Source organism: Schistocerca gregaria, chromosome 2, assembly GCF_023897955.1.
Source record: "Schistocerca gregaria isolate iqSchGreg1 chromosome 2, iqSchGreg1.2, whole genome shotgun sequence".
NCBI lineage: Eukaryota > Metazoa > Arthropoda > Insecta > Orthoptera > Acrididae > Schistocerca > Schistocerca gregaria.
The window spans coordinates 681,161,362-681,176,800 of NC_064921.1; positions in this window are offsets into that span (position 1 = coordinate 681,161,362).

A 15,439-nucleotide genomic window follows, 5' to 3' on the forward strand; every position below is an offset into this window, starting at 1 on the left:
ATACATTCTGGATTTAAAGTACTTTCTGCAAGATATCAGATGACACAGTGGTTAGTTTATTGGACAGCTACACGACCATATCACGACGCTGCTAAAGAGTGACACAGTTTATATTTTTGCTTCTGCGCTGTATGTGTTTTATATCTGTACAGTTTTTCTGAATTCTTCTGGAAAGTAAAACATGTTTTAGTAGTACCTTTTGTGGTACAGCTGCAAGTAGACAGCCTTTTCCGTAGCACAACAATACGTTACAGTACAGTACTTTCTTCATCACGGCAATAAGCGTAATAACTAAGATATCTATACGTAAAGCATTTCCCTTTTTTTATCATGAGGTAAGTGCATTGACTTCTGCAGAAGTTAGCTTTCGGAGGACGATAACTACGACACTTCCACAGAGCTTGTCTTACAAGACGCACAGTTTAGCGCTACAGTACACGTATTTGAGTGACTAATTTTGTACTTAAAATATTTATTTATAAAGATATTGGAAGTACAATGATACAAAGGTTTTCCGTGATACATTTCATTTCATTGCTGTAATCTGTAACACCTGAGGGTATAATTACATGAATCCTCAGGGGAGTACACGCTTACCTTGTGTTCCATGTGTGTGACAAGCACAAGGAGACCTTGCTAATATGGTATTTGCTTATACAACTTGACACATCGGTACCATATTTCTCCAACACAAAATACACAGCTACTCGATTATTTAACAGAGAAACAAACATCTTTTTTACTACATCAGTGAAATGTTTACGCAATTACACAATTGGATAATTTCACATTCATGAAACTGTATTTTGTCTGTACTTTCTCAACTCTTCATATTTTTTCAGAACCATTGTGATGCCATGAAAGCTTTGAATGATGTATTTGGTATGAGATCATGATTTTTAAAGTACGTTTGCGGTAGATGACACTATTGAAATGAGCAGAGATTTTTTTTAGGTTTTGAAATTATTGGAGGAAGCTATGACGATTTTGAGATTTGACTGAGGTGTTATGATGTTATTTTTACGACGACGCTGTTGAGGTATGTTTGTGATCAATAAGCTGATGCTATGTAAGGAATTTGATTATGCTATGTATTTATTATGATGAAATATTGAAGAAGTGTCGATGAATATTTATATGTGTATTAAGGTAAGGAATAATGAGTAGTGGCTAGGGACTCTGACTTGTGAAAAAGGATGTTGGAAACCGATAATCGTACTTAAAGAATTATGAAATGTGTGTATATGCGTGAATGTATTACGATGCTGTCGAAAAATTTTTGGACACTGTTATGTTTATAGGAATTTATTTTCTACACATTTGTAACGCAAATACTCAACCTGTGAAAATAATTTTATACGAGACTGTCACTGTAGTGCAAACTGCTGTCGTAAATACTTCGGAAAGAAAGTTAAGTGACCACCTTCACGTAATGCGTCGTGGGCACCCAGCTGCCCGACAGACGCCTGGAAAAAAAGCCATTAGTGTGTGCCTTTCAGAGGCACAGGTGGGGAAAAAAAGGAGGCCATTAACCTCGCTATTGACATTCCTCTGTAGAAAGCATCGCGAATATGACACACCCAAATTTGAAAACATAAGATTACACTGTGGAGCTCTTAATTTATGATATTTACTGAAATGAAATGGTGAGAAACATTTCACGTCTATTGTCTTGCTAGTTGACAGATTGTTTACTGCATTATGAAACGCCATACTGCAAATGAATGACGCTTCACACCTTGCTTTGTCTATTTTATTTAATATCTAGTTTCTAGCTGCACTGCAGCATTGGTTAAAATAAAATTTTATAGATGTACTAATATAAATATTTTCTGTCTACAGATTCAGTATATAATAATAATGTGATATACTTCCAAAAAAATGAGGCAGCACAAAAAGACATTTCTCTTCACAGGAACTGCATACATAATTTTCTTTTCAAGTACTTGGTAATTTATTTCATAGAATAACTTTTTGTGGTGCACCACTTTAATTATATAGACATTAAGATGTAAATAGACATTTCCCTTATCTGCATTGTTGTTTTTACTGTAATATTTTTTGCGCTTGAGGTTTGTCATGTTTAGATATAAGTTGTTGCATTTGCTGCTGCTTGCTTTGCCAATTTCCATTTTTTTGTCATTGCTGTTTGTGTTAATTGTTTTGTGCTGCTGCATTGCATCGTCCCTTAGTTTAGCATCTGAGCTCAGTAGATTTAAGTTAGCTTAAGAGGGGGTAGACTATATAACAAACTATGATGAATTGGAAGAAATGCATTGAGAAGCTATAAGGAAATGGTTTGCCCGAAAAAGTAGTGTACAGTGGAGAAAAACTATTTTTGAAAGAGGATGTGAACAGAATACAGAAAGCATGCTTGGATAGGATTTTTTTGGCTGGATCAGATGTTGAAATAAGAGGGACGATCTATGGAATGAAGTTTTGGGTTGGACTGCAGTACTAAAAGTTACACTGAAAACAAACCATGTCCTTTCGTTTTGTGTTATCCCACTATGTGTTTGTGTACCCTTGTGTATTTGTTTTCATCCTGTCTCTGTGTACTGTTTCATAGAATTTTTTCTGTTCTAATACTAAGCTACATTCACTATGATGAGGAATACTGTTATCCTCGACTATAATTTTCATTAATAATACGTTATTTACTTCGTAAAGACGTTTAGACATTATTTATTGTTTTGTTTTAATTCTCATGTGTGAAGTTGATGTTTCAAAAGTTATTCTGATCTTTTATGTATGTACGTACATCATAATTCCTGTAACACTGATGTATATGTTATTTTGATTCTTTTGTAAGGCCTGTATTACTACATATGTTATCTGTACTATTATGTTCTTTAATGGTGTATTTTGTACCTTTGTAATTGTATTCTTATGTTGTAAATTTATAATTGTATAGACACCAATTCATCAAATTAAGTTACATTTCACTGCACACGTTTCTGTTGGTCATAATATATGCACAGCATGTGAGATGTTGGAACTGTTAGTGTTTGCATGTGTGTTAATAATTCAGCAGGGGACTGGTTAACAGCATTGCTGGTTCTAAAGACAATTCCAAAAACTTTGTAAGTACACAAGTGGTGGTTTATGGACTTGCTATATTCTCCACAAGACTCTTCTATGGTGATTATGCACCTGCACAATCAAACAGATGGCTGCTGGCCATCTCTACAAGGACTACAGTGGGTCTGCATCTTTGATGGCCCACCAATACCATTATCTCTACAAGGACTACAGTGGGTCTACACCTTTGATGACTCACCAATACCATTATTTCTACAAGGACTGCAGTGGGTCTGCACCACTGGTGGACCACCAATACCGTAATCTCTACTAGGACTACAGTGGGTCTGCTCTGTGACGACCTACCTACCAATATTCTTCAACTTCGACTGACTCTGCTGTGGGTTTGCTCTGTTGTGGCCCATTACCTGCCTGCATGTCAAGAGTCAGCACTGTCTTTCTGTTGGAAGGACAACACTGCTTCTTCAAGACTGCATGGAACTCCACTACTTCTGTGTGCATTGTCTTTTACTGCTCAGACTTCGAGAAAACAAACGGCAGTTTTACTGTGATGAATGATCAGGACTGTCTTTATGGACAGTGAGAAAATTTTAGCTTCTGATCAACATTGTGTCAATAACTGTGTGCATTTGATATCTTTGTTATTGTAATTATAAACATTATTTTCAAATCTGTATTGGCCAGTGCCCAAAACAATTTGTAAAATTTGTTGTGGGGAGCATGGCGCTATGTAAGTAGGCTGTTTAGGTTTTTATATTGGTAACGCCAAATAGCACTCTGTATGAAAATCACTGGCTCTGCTGTGTGCAGTCTCGTTTGCATTGTTGTCTGCCATTGTAGTGTTGGGCAGCTGGATGTTAACAGCGCATAGCGTTGGCAGTTGGAGGTGGGCCGCCAGCAGTGGTGGATGTGGGGAGAGAGATGGCGGAGTTTTGAAATTTGTAAGACTGGATGTCATGAACTGATGTATATATTATGACTTTTGAATACTATTAAGGTAAATACATTGTTTGTTCTCTAGTAAAATTCTTCATTTGCTAACTATCCCTATCAGTAGTTAGTGCCTTACGTAGTTTGAATCTTTTATTAAGCAGGCAGTAGTGGCGCTCGCTGTATTGCAGTAGTTCGAGTAACCCAGATTTTTGTGAGGTAAGTGATTTGTGAATCGTATAGGTTAATGTTAGTCAGGTCCATTCTTTTGTAGGGATTATTGAAAGTCAGATTGCGTTGCGCTTAAAAATATTGTGTGTCAGCAAAAATACTCATAATCTCCAAACAAACTGACTTCCTACGCGAAATGACTTGTAGATATATTATTTATGCAATATGTGAAAAACGAAAGTGTTTTAAGTGTTTTTTACCGTAACTGCAGAGCCGTCTCTCAATGTATCCAGTCGTCTCAGACGAAACAATGGCGCGTCCTCTCCACTACTGTCCAGCGGTGGCGACCATGACGTCTCACCCTTGTCTTGGATAACTGTTAAAAATTTTAATACTAGAATTACTTCCGTCGATAGCTCCAAGTAGGACCCTGCGGAATATCTGCCTCCTGCAATCCGTAACATTAATAGACCGTACTTTGTCTCTGACTTTTACGTTTCTCTTGACTAGTCCAGCTGTTTGGAAAGAAGGGGTGTTTAGTTTTTCTTAGGACACAGTTTGTGTCCTAAACTTCCGGAAGCCGTGGCTTCACTCCCGTCACGATTACTTGCTTTTGTCGTCCACCACTGTCCCACTCTGCGGCACCAGCAGCGTGAATTAAGATCGACGAGCTAAATTAAAACTTAAATATCTCGTGATCCGCTAGTCATGTTGCGATTTTCAGACCCATTATTCTAATAAAATTCTCTATACAGCTAGATATGATCCTGCATGCTTACGTCTTTTTTCTAGTCATTAATTTATCCAATTATGGATGAGGACTACAATGATCTGTTTCAAAAAGAAGAAAGAATGAATTAAGAAGTAGTTGACGATACTGAAGAGAATGTCAGAAAAACAGTAAATAATCTGAAGGAAATAAAGGAACCAGGAGAAGGTCAAATATCATTGGAGATGATCGAAGAGGAAGGCGAAGACCTCGTTAAAGAGCTGACAAAGTTAATCAAAATGATAGAGATGAAGCAAGTTATAAGTACAGAGTGGAATCCAGTTATCATTGTTCCAACGCATAAAATGAAAAGGAAAATAGACTGTAATAACTATAGGGGCATCTCACTGCTGAATATCAGCTACGAGGTCTTATCATTGATAAAAATGGAAGAACTTTTGGCAAGTGCAGAGGAAAAGAGGAAATAGTAGGGAATTGTCAAGAGAGAAAGAGAATAGAACAAGAAAAGAAGAATCTTTCTACACAGCTCAGTTGTGCACACTTGTCTGACTGTGATATTTCATAATGCGCAGAAATCGCGTGCCCTTTCACATTAGGACAACTTGCCACCCTTTGTTATGCATTTCTCTGCTTCCCACTTGTCTGTTTCTGAGACTAGGTAAAGACGAGATGTAATTCTGGGGAAGCCAGAACAAGGGAAGCAGTACTCCGAACTGTTCAAGTATAAATAGTGGTTCTGGCGATTAATTCAAAGAGTTCCAATGAGCAAGGATTCGAAACGAATTATGGCTTGTAACTGAAGTATTAGGCAAAAATTTCGAATAGTGAGAATCACGTGTCAAGGTGACGAGTTATGTATAGCAAAGACAAGCAAGTTGTAAACATTCTGTGCTAAGCCTAAGGAAACGAAGACTGGGCAGGGTAGAGAGATAGAATAGATTCAGTAGAATACATGAGCGTCTTGTATGGGGGTAAATAATGGACTGAGTAGCGTATAACGGCAGTATTTCTATAAGCTATTTGAGATTAGTTACAAGCTTCTGAAACTGATACAAAGACTGAGCAGCCATGAGCGCCACAGAAGTTTAATCACATTATTTAAATGTATTAAGGTTCAGAAACTAAGCAAAAACAGAATAGAATACTAGGAAAGAGTGATATTCAGTCTACGAAAAAGGTACGATAGCACGCTAAATTACAGAGAGGAGTCAATGCAATCCTAAGGAATAGCCGAGGATTGAAGGAAACAGATGGGTAATAACGAGAAGCTTCAATCATTTTCATTATCCTGAGGAAAGTTATGTAGGAATTATGTTTTCAGAAAGGAATAAATCTCACAGAGGAATCTGAGTATATGTGAATAATCATTATTGTTGCGCTGTGAGACAGTTGGTGGCGTTCAGGAGCCATTGCAAGTCGTAACGTCTGAGAATTGTAAATCTCGCACAAAGCTGAGAAAGGGAGCGAAGATGTTGAAGTTGGCGCACACAACGGAAGTCACGAGGAAAGAGTTGACGTCACAACAGATGTGAATGGTCCCATGCATAGTGGTATTCCTTAAGGTGGATTAAAAGTCGCTGCCCTCATGTCGGTTAGATTACCATATCAACATTAGCATATGAAATAGTGTGGTGAGATCTGATTTGGTGTGATAGATTATGCAACCATCTAACTGTAAATACAGGGAATAATTAGCCATAAATAAATGCCATGAATATAATTCCATGTATTAAGATTTTCATGAGCATGGTAGTGTTAGCAAATGTGGGTAAAGGGTATTGAGCAAATCTTAGGCTATATTTTCTAGTCAAACATGCCAAAATCGATCTTTTAGAGTATCAGTAGGCCATCGTTTCCGAGAGTTACACTTGGATATCAGTACCCCATTGTACTTGCTCTAACTGTCTCGAGTACAGGCAGCCATGCATACTTACCTGTTAGCAGAATTACGTATTTCGAAAAAAAAACTGGAACATACGCTGTTTTCTCCAATGTTCCACTTGGGGATATAACTGCAAGGGTGGCAATGGCGCTAAAGACATGACTGATGGAGATAAAGATTGGTTCCTTTGATAAAATACCAGCAGACACAGGGATACTATTGTGGTTTTCCATTGATATCGATTTACTACGCAAAGCCACCCCAGCGCCACGAAAGGCAAAATGAAGAATGTTACGATATAGATCGTGGAAACGCCATAAGGAAATGCGGATACAATTAGTCATAGCAAATACCAATACTAGATCTATAATATCCTTTCTCTTAGAGAAGTTGCTTTAGGAGAATACAAACTTAATCTTACATCTCAAGTGTTTAAACCTACGGTACCCAAATATTTGTCATTATACCTCACTGTACCTCTGCAGGCAATATTTACTCGTGATCAGTGCAAAGGCTGTTGTCAGCGGTATAAAGTTTTCTTATTAGAGAGGGGCCAGGCATTCGCAATGTATCTAGGTTAACTTCATCTGGAAATTTGGTAATATCGCTGTGTAATAACAATCTAAAGGTACGAAGTTTTATTGAATAAGTATTGGCATTTGCTATGACTAATTAAAATCCTAATTATAATATCCTGATGTAAATCTCTGTCTGAAATACAGAAAGCTCAGAAAAATTACCTAACAATGCTTGTTCAAATAAAAGAGGTTCTTAATGAAAACACTAATCAATGAATTACAAATCCGACAGGAAAGCATGTGGTTTTCAATTTTGTGGTAGTACAAATAGCTCGAGACTGTATGAAAGTTTAGCACTATGTTGTGAAGCATCGTAGCCAGAACTAAGACTGGGTTCAGAAAGATGTACGCTGAGAAGCACTAAAGGAAGCATAACACGCGAGAAATTCTGAAACAAACTGAAGCAGTGGAAGTGGATGCACTGTCGGGATAAACGACTTAGCTTGGCCAGTAATGGAGAAAACGCAATCTACCTGGTGGGGAAACTTGCGGAGAGAAAAAACTGAATTAAGGGCAGCGGACAAGATAAATGAACCGCCGCACAGGCGCAGCGCGGCAACCCGCCGGGCAGACTCAAAGCTGTGTGCTAGAGGGCGCCTCAGCCCATACAATCCGAGCGCTTCCTGCCTTCCTTTACAAGGTCTCGCCAGTGATGGAGTGTAAACCACACAAGAGCCCTTGTGGAGATGTGGAAATTCTGTCGTGTGCTGGCACTGCAGTTTGCTGCAGTCGCTTCATGCATCATTTAATGAGAATTAGAGCAGTTTCATCTGTCATAACTAAATTCTTTTGCCCAGTTTTGACAAGCGTCAAGCTATAGAACCTGCCGTGCGCAATTTTTACTTTGCAAAAGCCAGTTTTTTTGTTGAGAATAAGTTTGTTTCCAATTCAACCAATTTCTCTTATTTAGGATACATCAGATACTCTGATTATGTGTGAATATCGATACAAATATTGAAACAGAACATGACAGCTGCACCATTTGGGCGTCAGCTTTAATTAGTCACTTGACTGCACTTAAACAAAAAATTGATTAGATGTGAAAGTTGCAATGAACGAAAAGTCACATATAGTAGGAATTAGGTTAATTGTCGATGATGTAATGAGTATTCACTGAACAAATAAATAAATTTTATATTTTTGTTATTTAAATTGTAACCTCCCCACCAAAATAAAATATAATATGAATAATACTCTCATTTAGCGTAACTACCCAACAGTGAAAATATAATACAATATGACAAACCTATAACCTTTCAATAATTGACAGTCAAGTTAACCTAGTAAATTTTAGACGTCAGCAGTGCTGCGTCATGGCCCTGACACATCATTCTGAATAAATCATTCTGAATAGTGCAATGCTGGCCGATAGATTTGTCTTATATAAATGGAAAGAACTGATTTTTCTTTTCAATAATCGGGATGGCCAAGGATTGGAGAAATTATTGAATTGTTTGAATTGAGATTAATGTCAAAAGTTACTTTTTATGAAAAAGATTATTATTAACCGATCTTTTTTTTAAAACATTTACATGGGACTTGATTAACAATACTACACATGCGCGAGGCTGCTTTTACCTTATCCTACAACGCTCAGGCTCTGCCATCGCTGCACACGACCAGCCCAGCCAACACGATACACCAGACCAGACTGCTCGCTACCAATAACTTACTCCTACTGCTACACAGTTCCTACTGCAGTCAATACTACTCTTTGGTCTCAGATTCTTTTCTAGCTTACATATCGCAGGCAGCGCGTGAGCAATACATCGAAATTACATTAGCTCGAGTGCGCTAGCAACAAAGTCTTTAATTACGGACCTATTACATAACCCTCCACTGGGGGGCAAAAATTTGGCAGCGTTGGTGAGTCAATTGGACTTGCCATGAGCAACAAATTTTTCTATAATCTATTTAGTTTACTAAGGCTACAATCACAAGGTATATACATCATTGATAAGTGCAGAACATATTAAAAAATTAAATAATGTGCACACGCACTAAGTACAAAACATATTCAGAAATGACAAAGTATATACTCAATGAGAACAAAATATATTAACAAAATAGAGTGCACACGCACAGAGTACAAAACATATTCAGAAATGACAAAGTATATATGCAATGAGTACAAAATATATTAACAAATGACAAAGTGCACACGCACAATAAAAGTTTCTATAATTTTTCAAGAATTTAAATGCACTGTATAAGCCTTTACTATTTTACAGGAACTAGGAAAGAAATGGGAAGGATTGCATCATGGTTGTAGCACAGTAGGTTGCACGTAGCTGCACTGAAAGTCCATATCTTTCTACAGAAGCACAACACCAAGTGAGACAATCTGAAGTTCTCTTCCCTGAAGTATTTATCAGTGTAGCCAAGACACTGAAATGTTGTATTAATATTCAATGTATCATTTTGGTAGTACATTACGTACACCAAACAGTGGGACCATAATAACATCTCCATCGTTCAAGGTTGTGGACAGCTTGATATGTCAACACCATATTCTTGTAGAATCCATACTCTTACAGCAACGTAGGATTAGTGCAAAAACCAATATAGTGCTCCATGATCATTAGGATGGACAGGATAAACAGATATTGCAGTAATTAGGTCAGAAGGTGAAGGACACATTAAGTCTTATGCTAGTCATCATAGAATTACACTAGCGTATCAACCGATATGAACAATATTGAGTATTACGAAACACTATTCATAACTCATCTGACTGAATCAGTGGCATTCATTGGCCAGTTACAAAGTATTCATATAGTGTTACAAAACATTATTCAGTGTTATTCACAAGTCAATCAGTGGCATTCCTTGGCCAGTTACAAAGTATTCATACAGTGTTACAAAACATTATTCAGTGTTATTCACAAGTCATCATTTAAAACAGGAGCTATTGAGTTACTGACATTCATTGGCTAGTTACAAAACATTATTCAGTATTATTCACAAGTCATCATTTAAAACAGGAGTTATTGAGTGTAGCATCAAGTTAGTGGTGTTCATATACGATATCATGTAAGTGACATAAGACATATTTAAAATGTAAGACATTGGAACTATAACTCAAGGTCGGTAGTCCAATAATACATAAACATAATGGAATCAAGACACAGAAAATTTGCATTATCTTAGGACTAAAAATATATCTTAAGCTGGTAGCATTATTTAGTTGTATACTGGTAACAGTTGGGACTCGTAATATTTTTTTTTAGCAATGCATTGCACTGGGATCGATAATTAATTGCTGGGGCATGAAAATATTTGCTTTTGATTTATTGCTGGAAATAAGGATTAATAACATCATTCATCAAGAGTCAGCTGTAGCAAGGTTATGAAACAAGTACAGTATATGTGATCACATTCATAAATGATAGACACAACTGGGTAAAAAAAATGCAAGTACTAGAACAGTTTTAATAACTAACAGCTTATAGCATATTAATATCATGAAAAGCTTCCCCTGGAAAAATTACAAAATGGCTTATTGACCTGAAAGAAAAAAAATGTATATTGTGCTGAAAAGTAGAAAACAACGAATTAGCAGGTAATGAAACATGTACTTAATATGTATGTACTCTAGCTGTCTTTTCCAAAACATTCAGTCATTGTACAATGCGACATAAGACATACTGTCAATAGGAACTGCAACAAATATTTAAATAACTACATAGCACTTCTTAACTAACAGTAAATATTATCATCATCTGTAAAGAAAAACTTCATTATTCATATTACCATAACTTCATCACTATAATCACCTGCAAAGAAAAACTTCATTATTCATATTACCATATTCTTCATATAACTATTCATCATCATTTATTACCATCTGCAAAAAATAGGCACTTCATTGTGCATATTCATATTACCATTTACTTCATACAACTATTCATTATCATTCATTACTTCATATAGTATAGAGTTTCTTACTTCTAGCATATTTCATCACTAAAATTAACATCTGTAGTTCTGTCTGATAGTCTGCATCAATCGCCTTGTATTCTGAAAGAAAAATAAATAGTCAAGACTGCTATCATACGATGTATACAGTATATTCCGGTTAATGCTTGTTAATTCTGATCCATTTACTCTTCATGACAATATATTGCATTTTCTTTCCTTCATTCTGATTGTAAAATATCCATTTCATAGTAAACCACTATGGTTGTTTAATTCATTTCTTTTACACGGTATTGCTTTCTGAAAATGATGAATAACGATTAATATCTTGCATTTAAATCACATACTCATTAAATGAAAACTTGTTTCTAGTGATATGATTAAGCTTACAGCATGGCATAACAGAAAACGTATTAGGTCAAAAACATAGACAGTTTTCAAGTGCAAAAAATGTACACACAGTATCATAATTAGTAGCAAAAAATGTAAAATAGTCAAGATGTTGAGATATCTTAATGCAAAATGTCAATGTCAGCTGGTGTTTGTTACATCTTAAACATTTCATAGTGCATACAGACAAAAAATCTACTTTCTATAGGAAAACAATCATACATACACAAAAAATCGAAAATGTGCATGGTCTGATATATAACGACAAGAAAAGCGACCTGCTAAACTTACCTTGCCGGGCACTTACCAGGAAAAAATATGATAATCATCAGTAAATAGTAACATAAATATAATTGCGTGAGTGGTCATATAAATATCAGGAAATGGCGGTACAGTGTGATAAATCGTAAAGTATGTTCATTCAATAAAGTGTTTAATATTGGAAATATGGTGATTGGACTTGCTTTTTGTGGTTCTCAAAGTTTCAACATGTACCACATTGGGATGAGGAATGCTGCGAATTCTGTATGGACCTGCATATAGAAGTTCAAATTTACTGCATCTACTCTTTCCTCTGTTGGATAAATAGTGTGTACGTACTAATATCTTCTGTCCTATGTGAAAGTCACGGCGTGTACAAACCTGTTTTTGCTTGAGACGACGCTTCATCCAGTCCCAAACATGCTCAATGGGAGACAGATCCGGAGATCTTGCTGGCCAGGGTAGTTGACTTACACTTTCTAGAGCACGTTGGGTGGCACGGGATACATGTGGACGTGCATTGTCCTGTTGGAACAGCAAGTTCCCTTGGCGGTCTAGGAATGGTAGAACGATGGGTTCGATGACTGTTTGGATGTACCGTGTACTATTCAGTGTCCCCTCGACGATCACCAGAGGTGTACGGCCAGTGTAGGAGATCGCTGCCCACACCATGATGCCGGGTGTTGGCCCTGTGTGCCTCGGTCGTATTCAGTCCTGATTGTGGCGCTCACCTGCACGGCGCCAAATACGCATACGACCATCATTGGCACCAAGGCAGAAGCGACTCTCATCGCTGAAGACGACACGTCTCCATTCGTCCCTCCATTCACGCCTGTCGCGACACCACTGGAGGCGGGCTGCATGATGTTGGGGCATGAGCGGAAGACGGCCTAACGGTGTGCGGGACCGTAGCCCAGCTTCATGGAGACGGTTGCGAATGGTCCTCGCCGATACCCCAGGAGCAACAGTGTCCCTAATTTGCTGGGAAGCGGCGGTGCGGTCCCCTAAGGCACTGCGTAGGATCCTACGGTCTTGGCGTGCATCCGTGCGTCGCTGCGGTCCGGTCCCAGGTCGACGGGTACGTGCACCTTCCGCCGACCACTGGCGACAACATCGATGTACTGTGAAGACCTCGCGCCCCACGTGTTGAGCAATTCGGCGGTACGTCCACCCGGCCTCCCGCATGCCCACTATACGCCCTCGCTCAAAGTCCGTCAACTGCACATACGGTTCACGTCCACGCTGTCGCGGCATGCTACCAGTGTTAAAGACTGCGATGGAGCTCCGTATGCCACGGCAAACTGGCTGACACTGACGGCGGCGGTGCACAAATGCTGCGCAGCTAGCGCCATTCGACGGCCAACACCGCGGTTCCTGGTGTGTCCGCTGTGCCGTGCGTGTGATCATTGCTTGTACAGCCCTCTCGCAGTGTCCGGAGCAAGTATGGTGGGTCTGACATACCGGTGTCAATGTGTTCTTTTTTCCATTTCCTGGAGTGTAGATTTAGCAGTAGCTTTGCGCAACGGAGTGAAGGTAACAAATTTCGAAGTGAGTTCAACAGCGACAAAGATGTACCAAAAACCTCAATTAGTTCTGGGAATCGGTCCAAAAACGTCTACAGCGACCATGTGTCTCAATTTAACAGGTACAATGTGATGTAACGGAGGAATATGTGAAGTCGTGTCTGATTTGGCTTTCTGGCAGATTTTACATGATTCTAAAACTCGTCGAATACGTTTCTCCATGTTGGCAAAATAACAGTTCTGTCTCAGTATAAGAAAACATTTTCTGGCTCCATAATGTGCGTAACTTAAATGAGTATACCAAATTAATTTGTTAACAAGTTCGTCAGGAATGCATAATAACCAGTTGTTGCCGTCAGGGTGAGAGCGGCGAAACAGAATGTTATTGCGTACCGTGTAATGGTTTCTAATGGTAACGTTATTGTTATCTTGCCAAGGGTGTTGAATTTCTTTCCATACGTTGTCTTTACTCTGCTCTTGTGCTATGTCTCGTAATGGCGATGAAATGAAGTTTTCAAATGCGAATTGTTGAATATACATGACGCTAGAATTTGCTTCGCAGAAGTTGGTTGCGATGTCTTGCTGATTGTTGCAGAGAGAACGGGATAGTGCGTCTGCTACAATATTTTGTGTTCTGGGAATGTGAGCAATTGTAAAATTAAATTCCTGTAAATACAGTTTCCATCTGCTTAATCTGTCATGTGTAAATTTAGCGGAAAGTAAAAACTGGATAGGTCTATGGTCTGTGTAAACGGTAGTATGTCTTCCATAAAGAAAATGCCTAAATCGGGTAAATGCCCATACAACACATAATGTTTCATGTTCTGTAACAGAATAATTGCGTTCAGCAGATGACAGAATGCGACTTCCAAAAGCGATGTTTTTAATTACTGTATTAATTATCCTGAAAAATGTGTACGCCTAAAGCTGTGTTAGAACTGTCGATGGCAATGGAAAAATTTCTAGTGAGATCTGGGTGAGATAAAAGTGGTGCATTCAACAAAACTTGTTTCATATTGACAAATTCAAACTGCGCTTGGCTATCCCAGGACCAAATAGTGTTTTTACCCGTCAGTTGGCATAATCTAGGGGTGTCTAAAGCAGAGTAATGAATAAATTTACGGAAAAAGTTAATTAAACCCAGAAAGCTGCGTAATTGTTTCTTCGTCGTTGGAACAGTGATGTCACGTAAAGCTTGAAGTTTTTCCGGGTCAGGCGCTATGCCTTCTGCTGAAATTACATGTCCAAGAAATTTTATAGAAGTTTTGCCAAAGTGTGATTTGCTAAGATTAACTGTCAGTCCTCGTGCACGAAAAGTTTGCAACAGTTGTTCCAGAATCAAATTGTGTTCAGACCAGTTAGCTTCTGCAATAAGAATGTCGTCTACATACGTTGTGATTCTGTCTTTTAATTCTGTCGGAAGTATACTATTCAAACCGCGAATAAATGCTGCTGAAGAAATTGTTAAACCGAACGGTAATTTGAAAAATTGATAACAGTCACCAAAACAGAGAAATGCTGTGTACTTTCTGCAGTTCGGGTGGAGCTGAATTTGCCAAAATCCCGATCTCAAATCTAATGTGAAATAAACAGCAGTACCATGAAATTTCTGTAGAAGTTCTTCTAGTGTTTGTGGGCGATCTGTTTCATTAATAATAATCTCATTGATGTGATGCGAATCAAGTACGAGGCGAAGTGAGCCATCCTTTTTCTTAACAATATGGAGCGGGTTTATGTACGGACTAACTGCTGGTTCAATAATACCTTGGTCAAGCATAGCTTGCAATTCTTTCTTAACCTGTTCTCTGTGAATATACGGAATGGGATAATGTTTGGCTTTAAATGTGTCGTGCTATTTAACTTGAAATTCATACATGAAACCGGACATAGTACCAGGGATGTTGCCAAAAACTGGAGCTTGCTGTAAAAGAAACTTGCGTAGTTGCGTACGTTCGTCGTCTGTATTTGCGCTGCTCTGTTTAACTTTATTAGAAATCATTTGCATAACGTCATA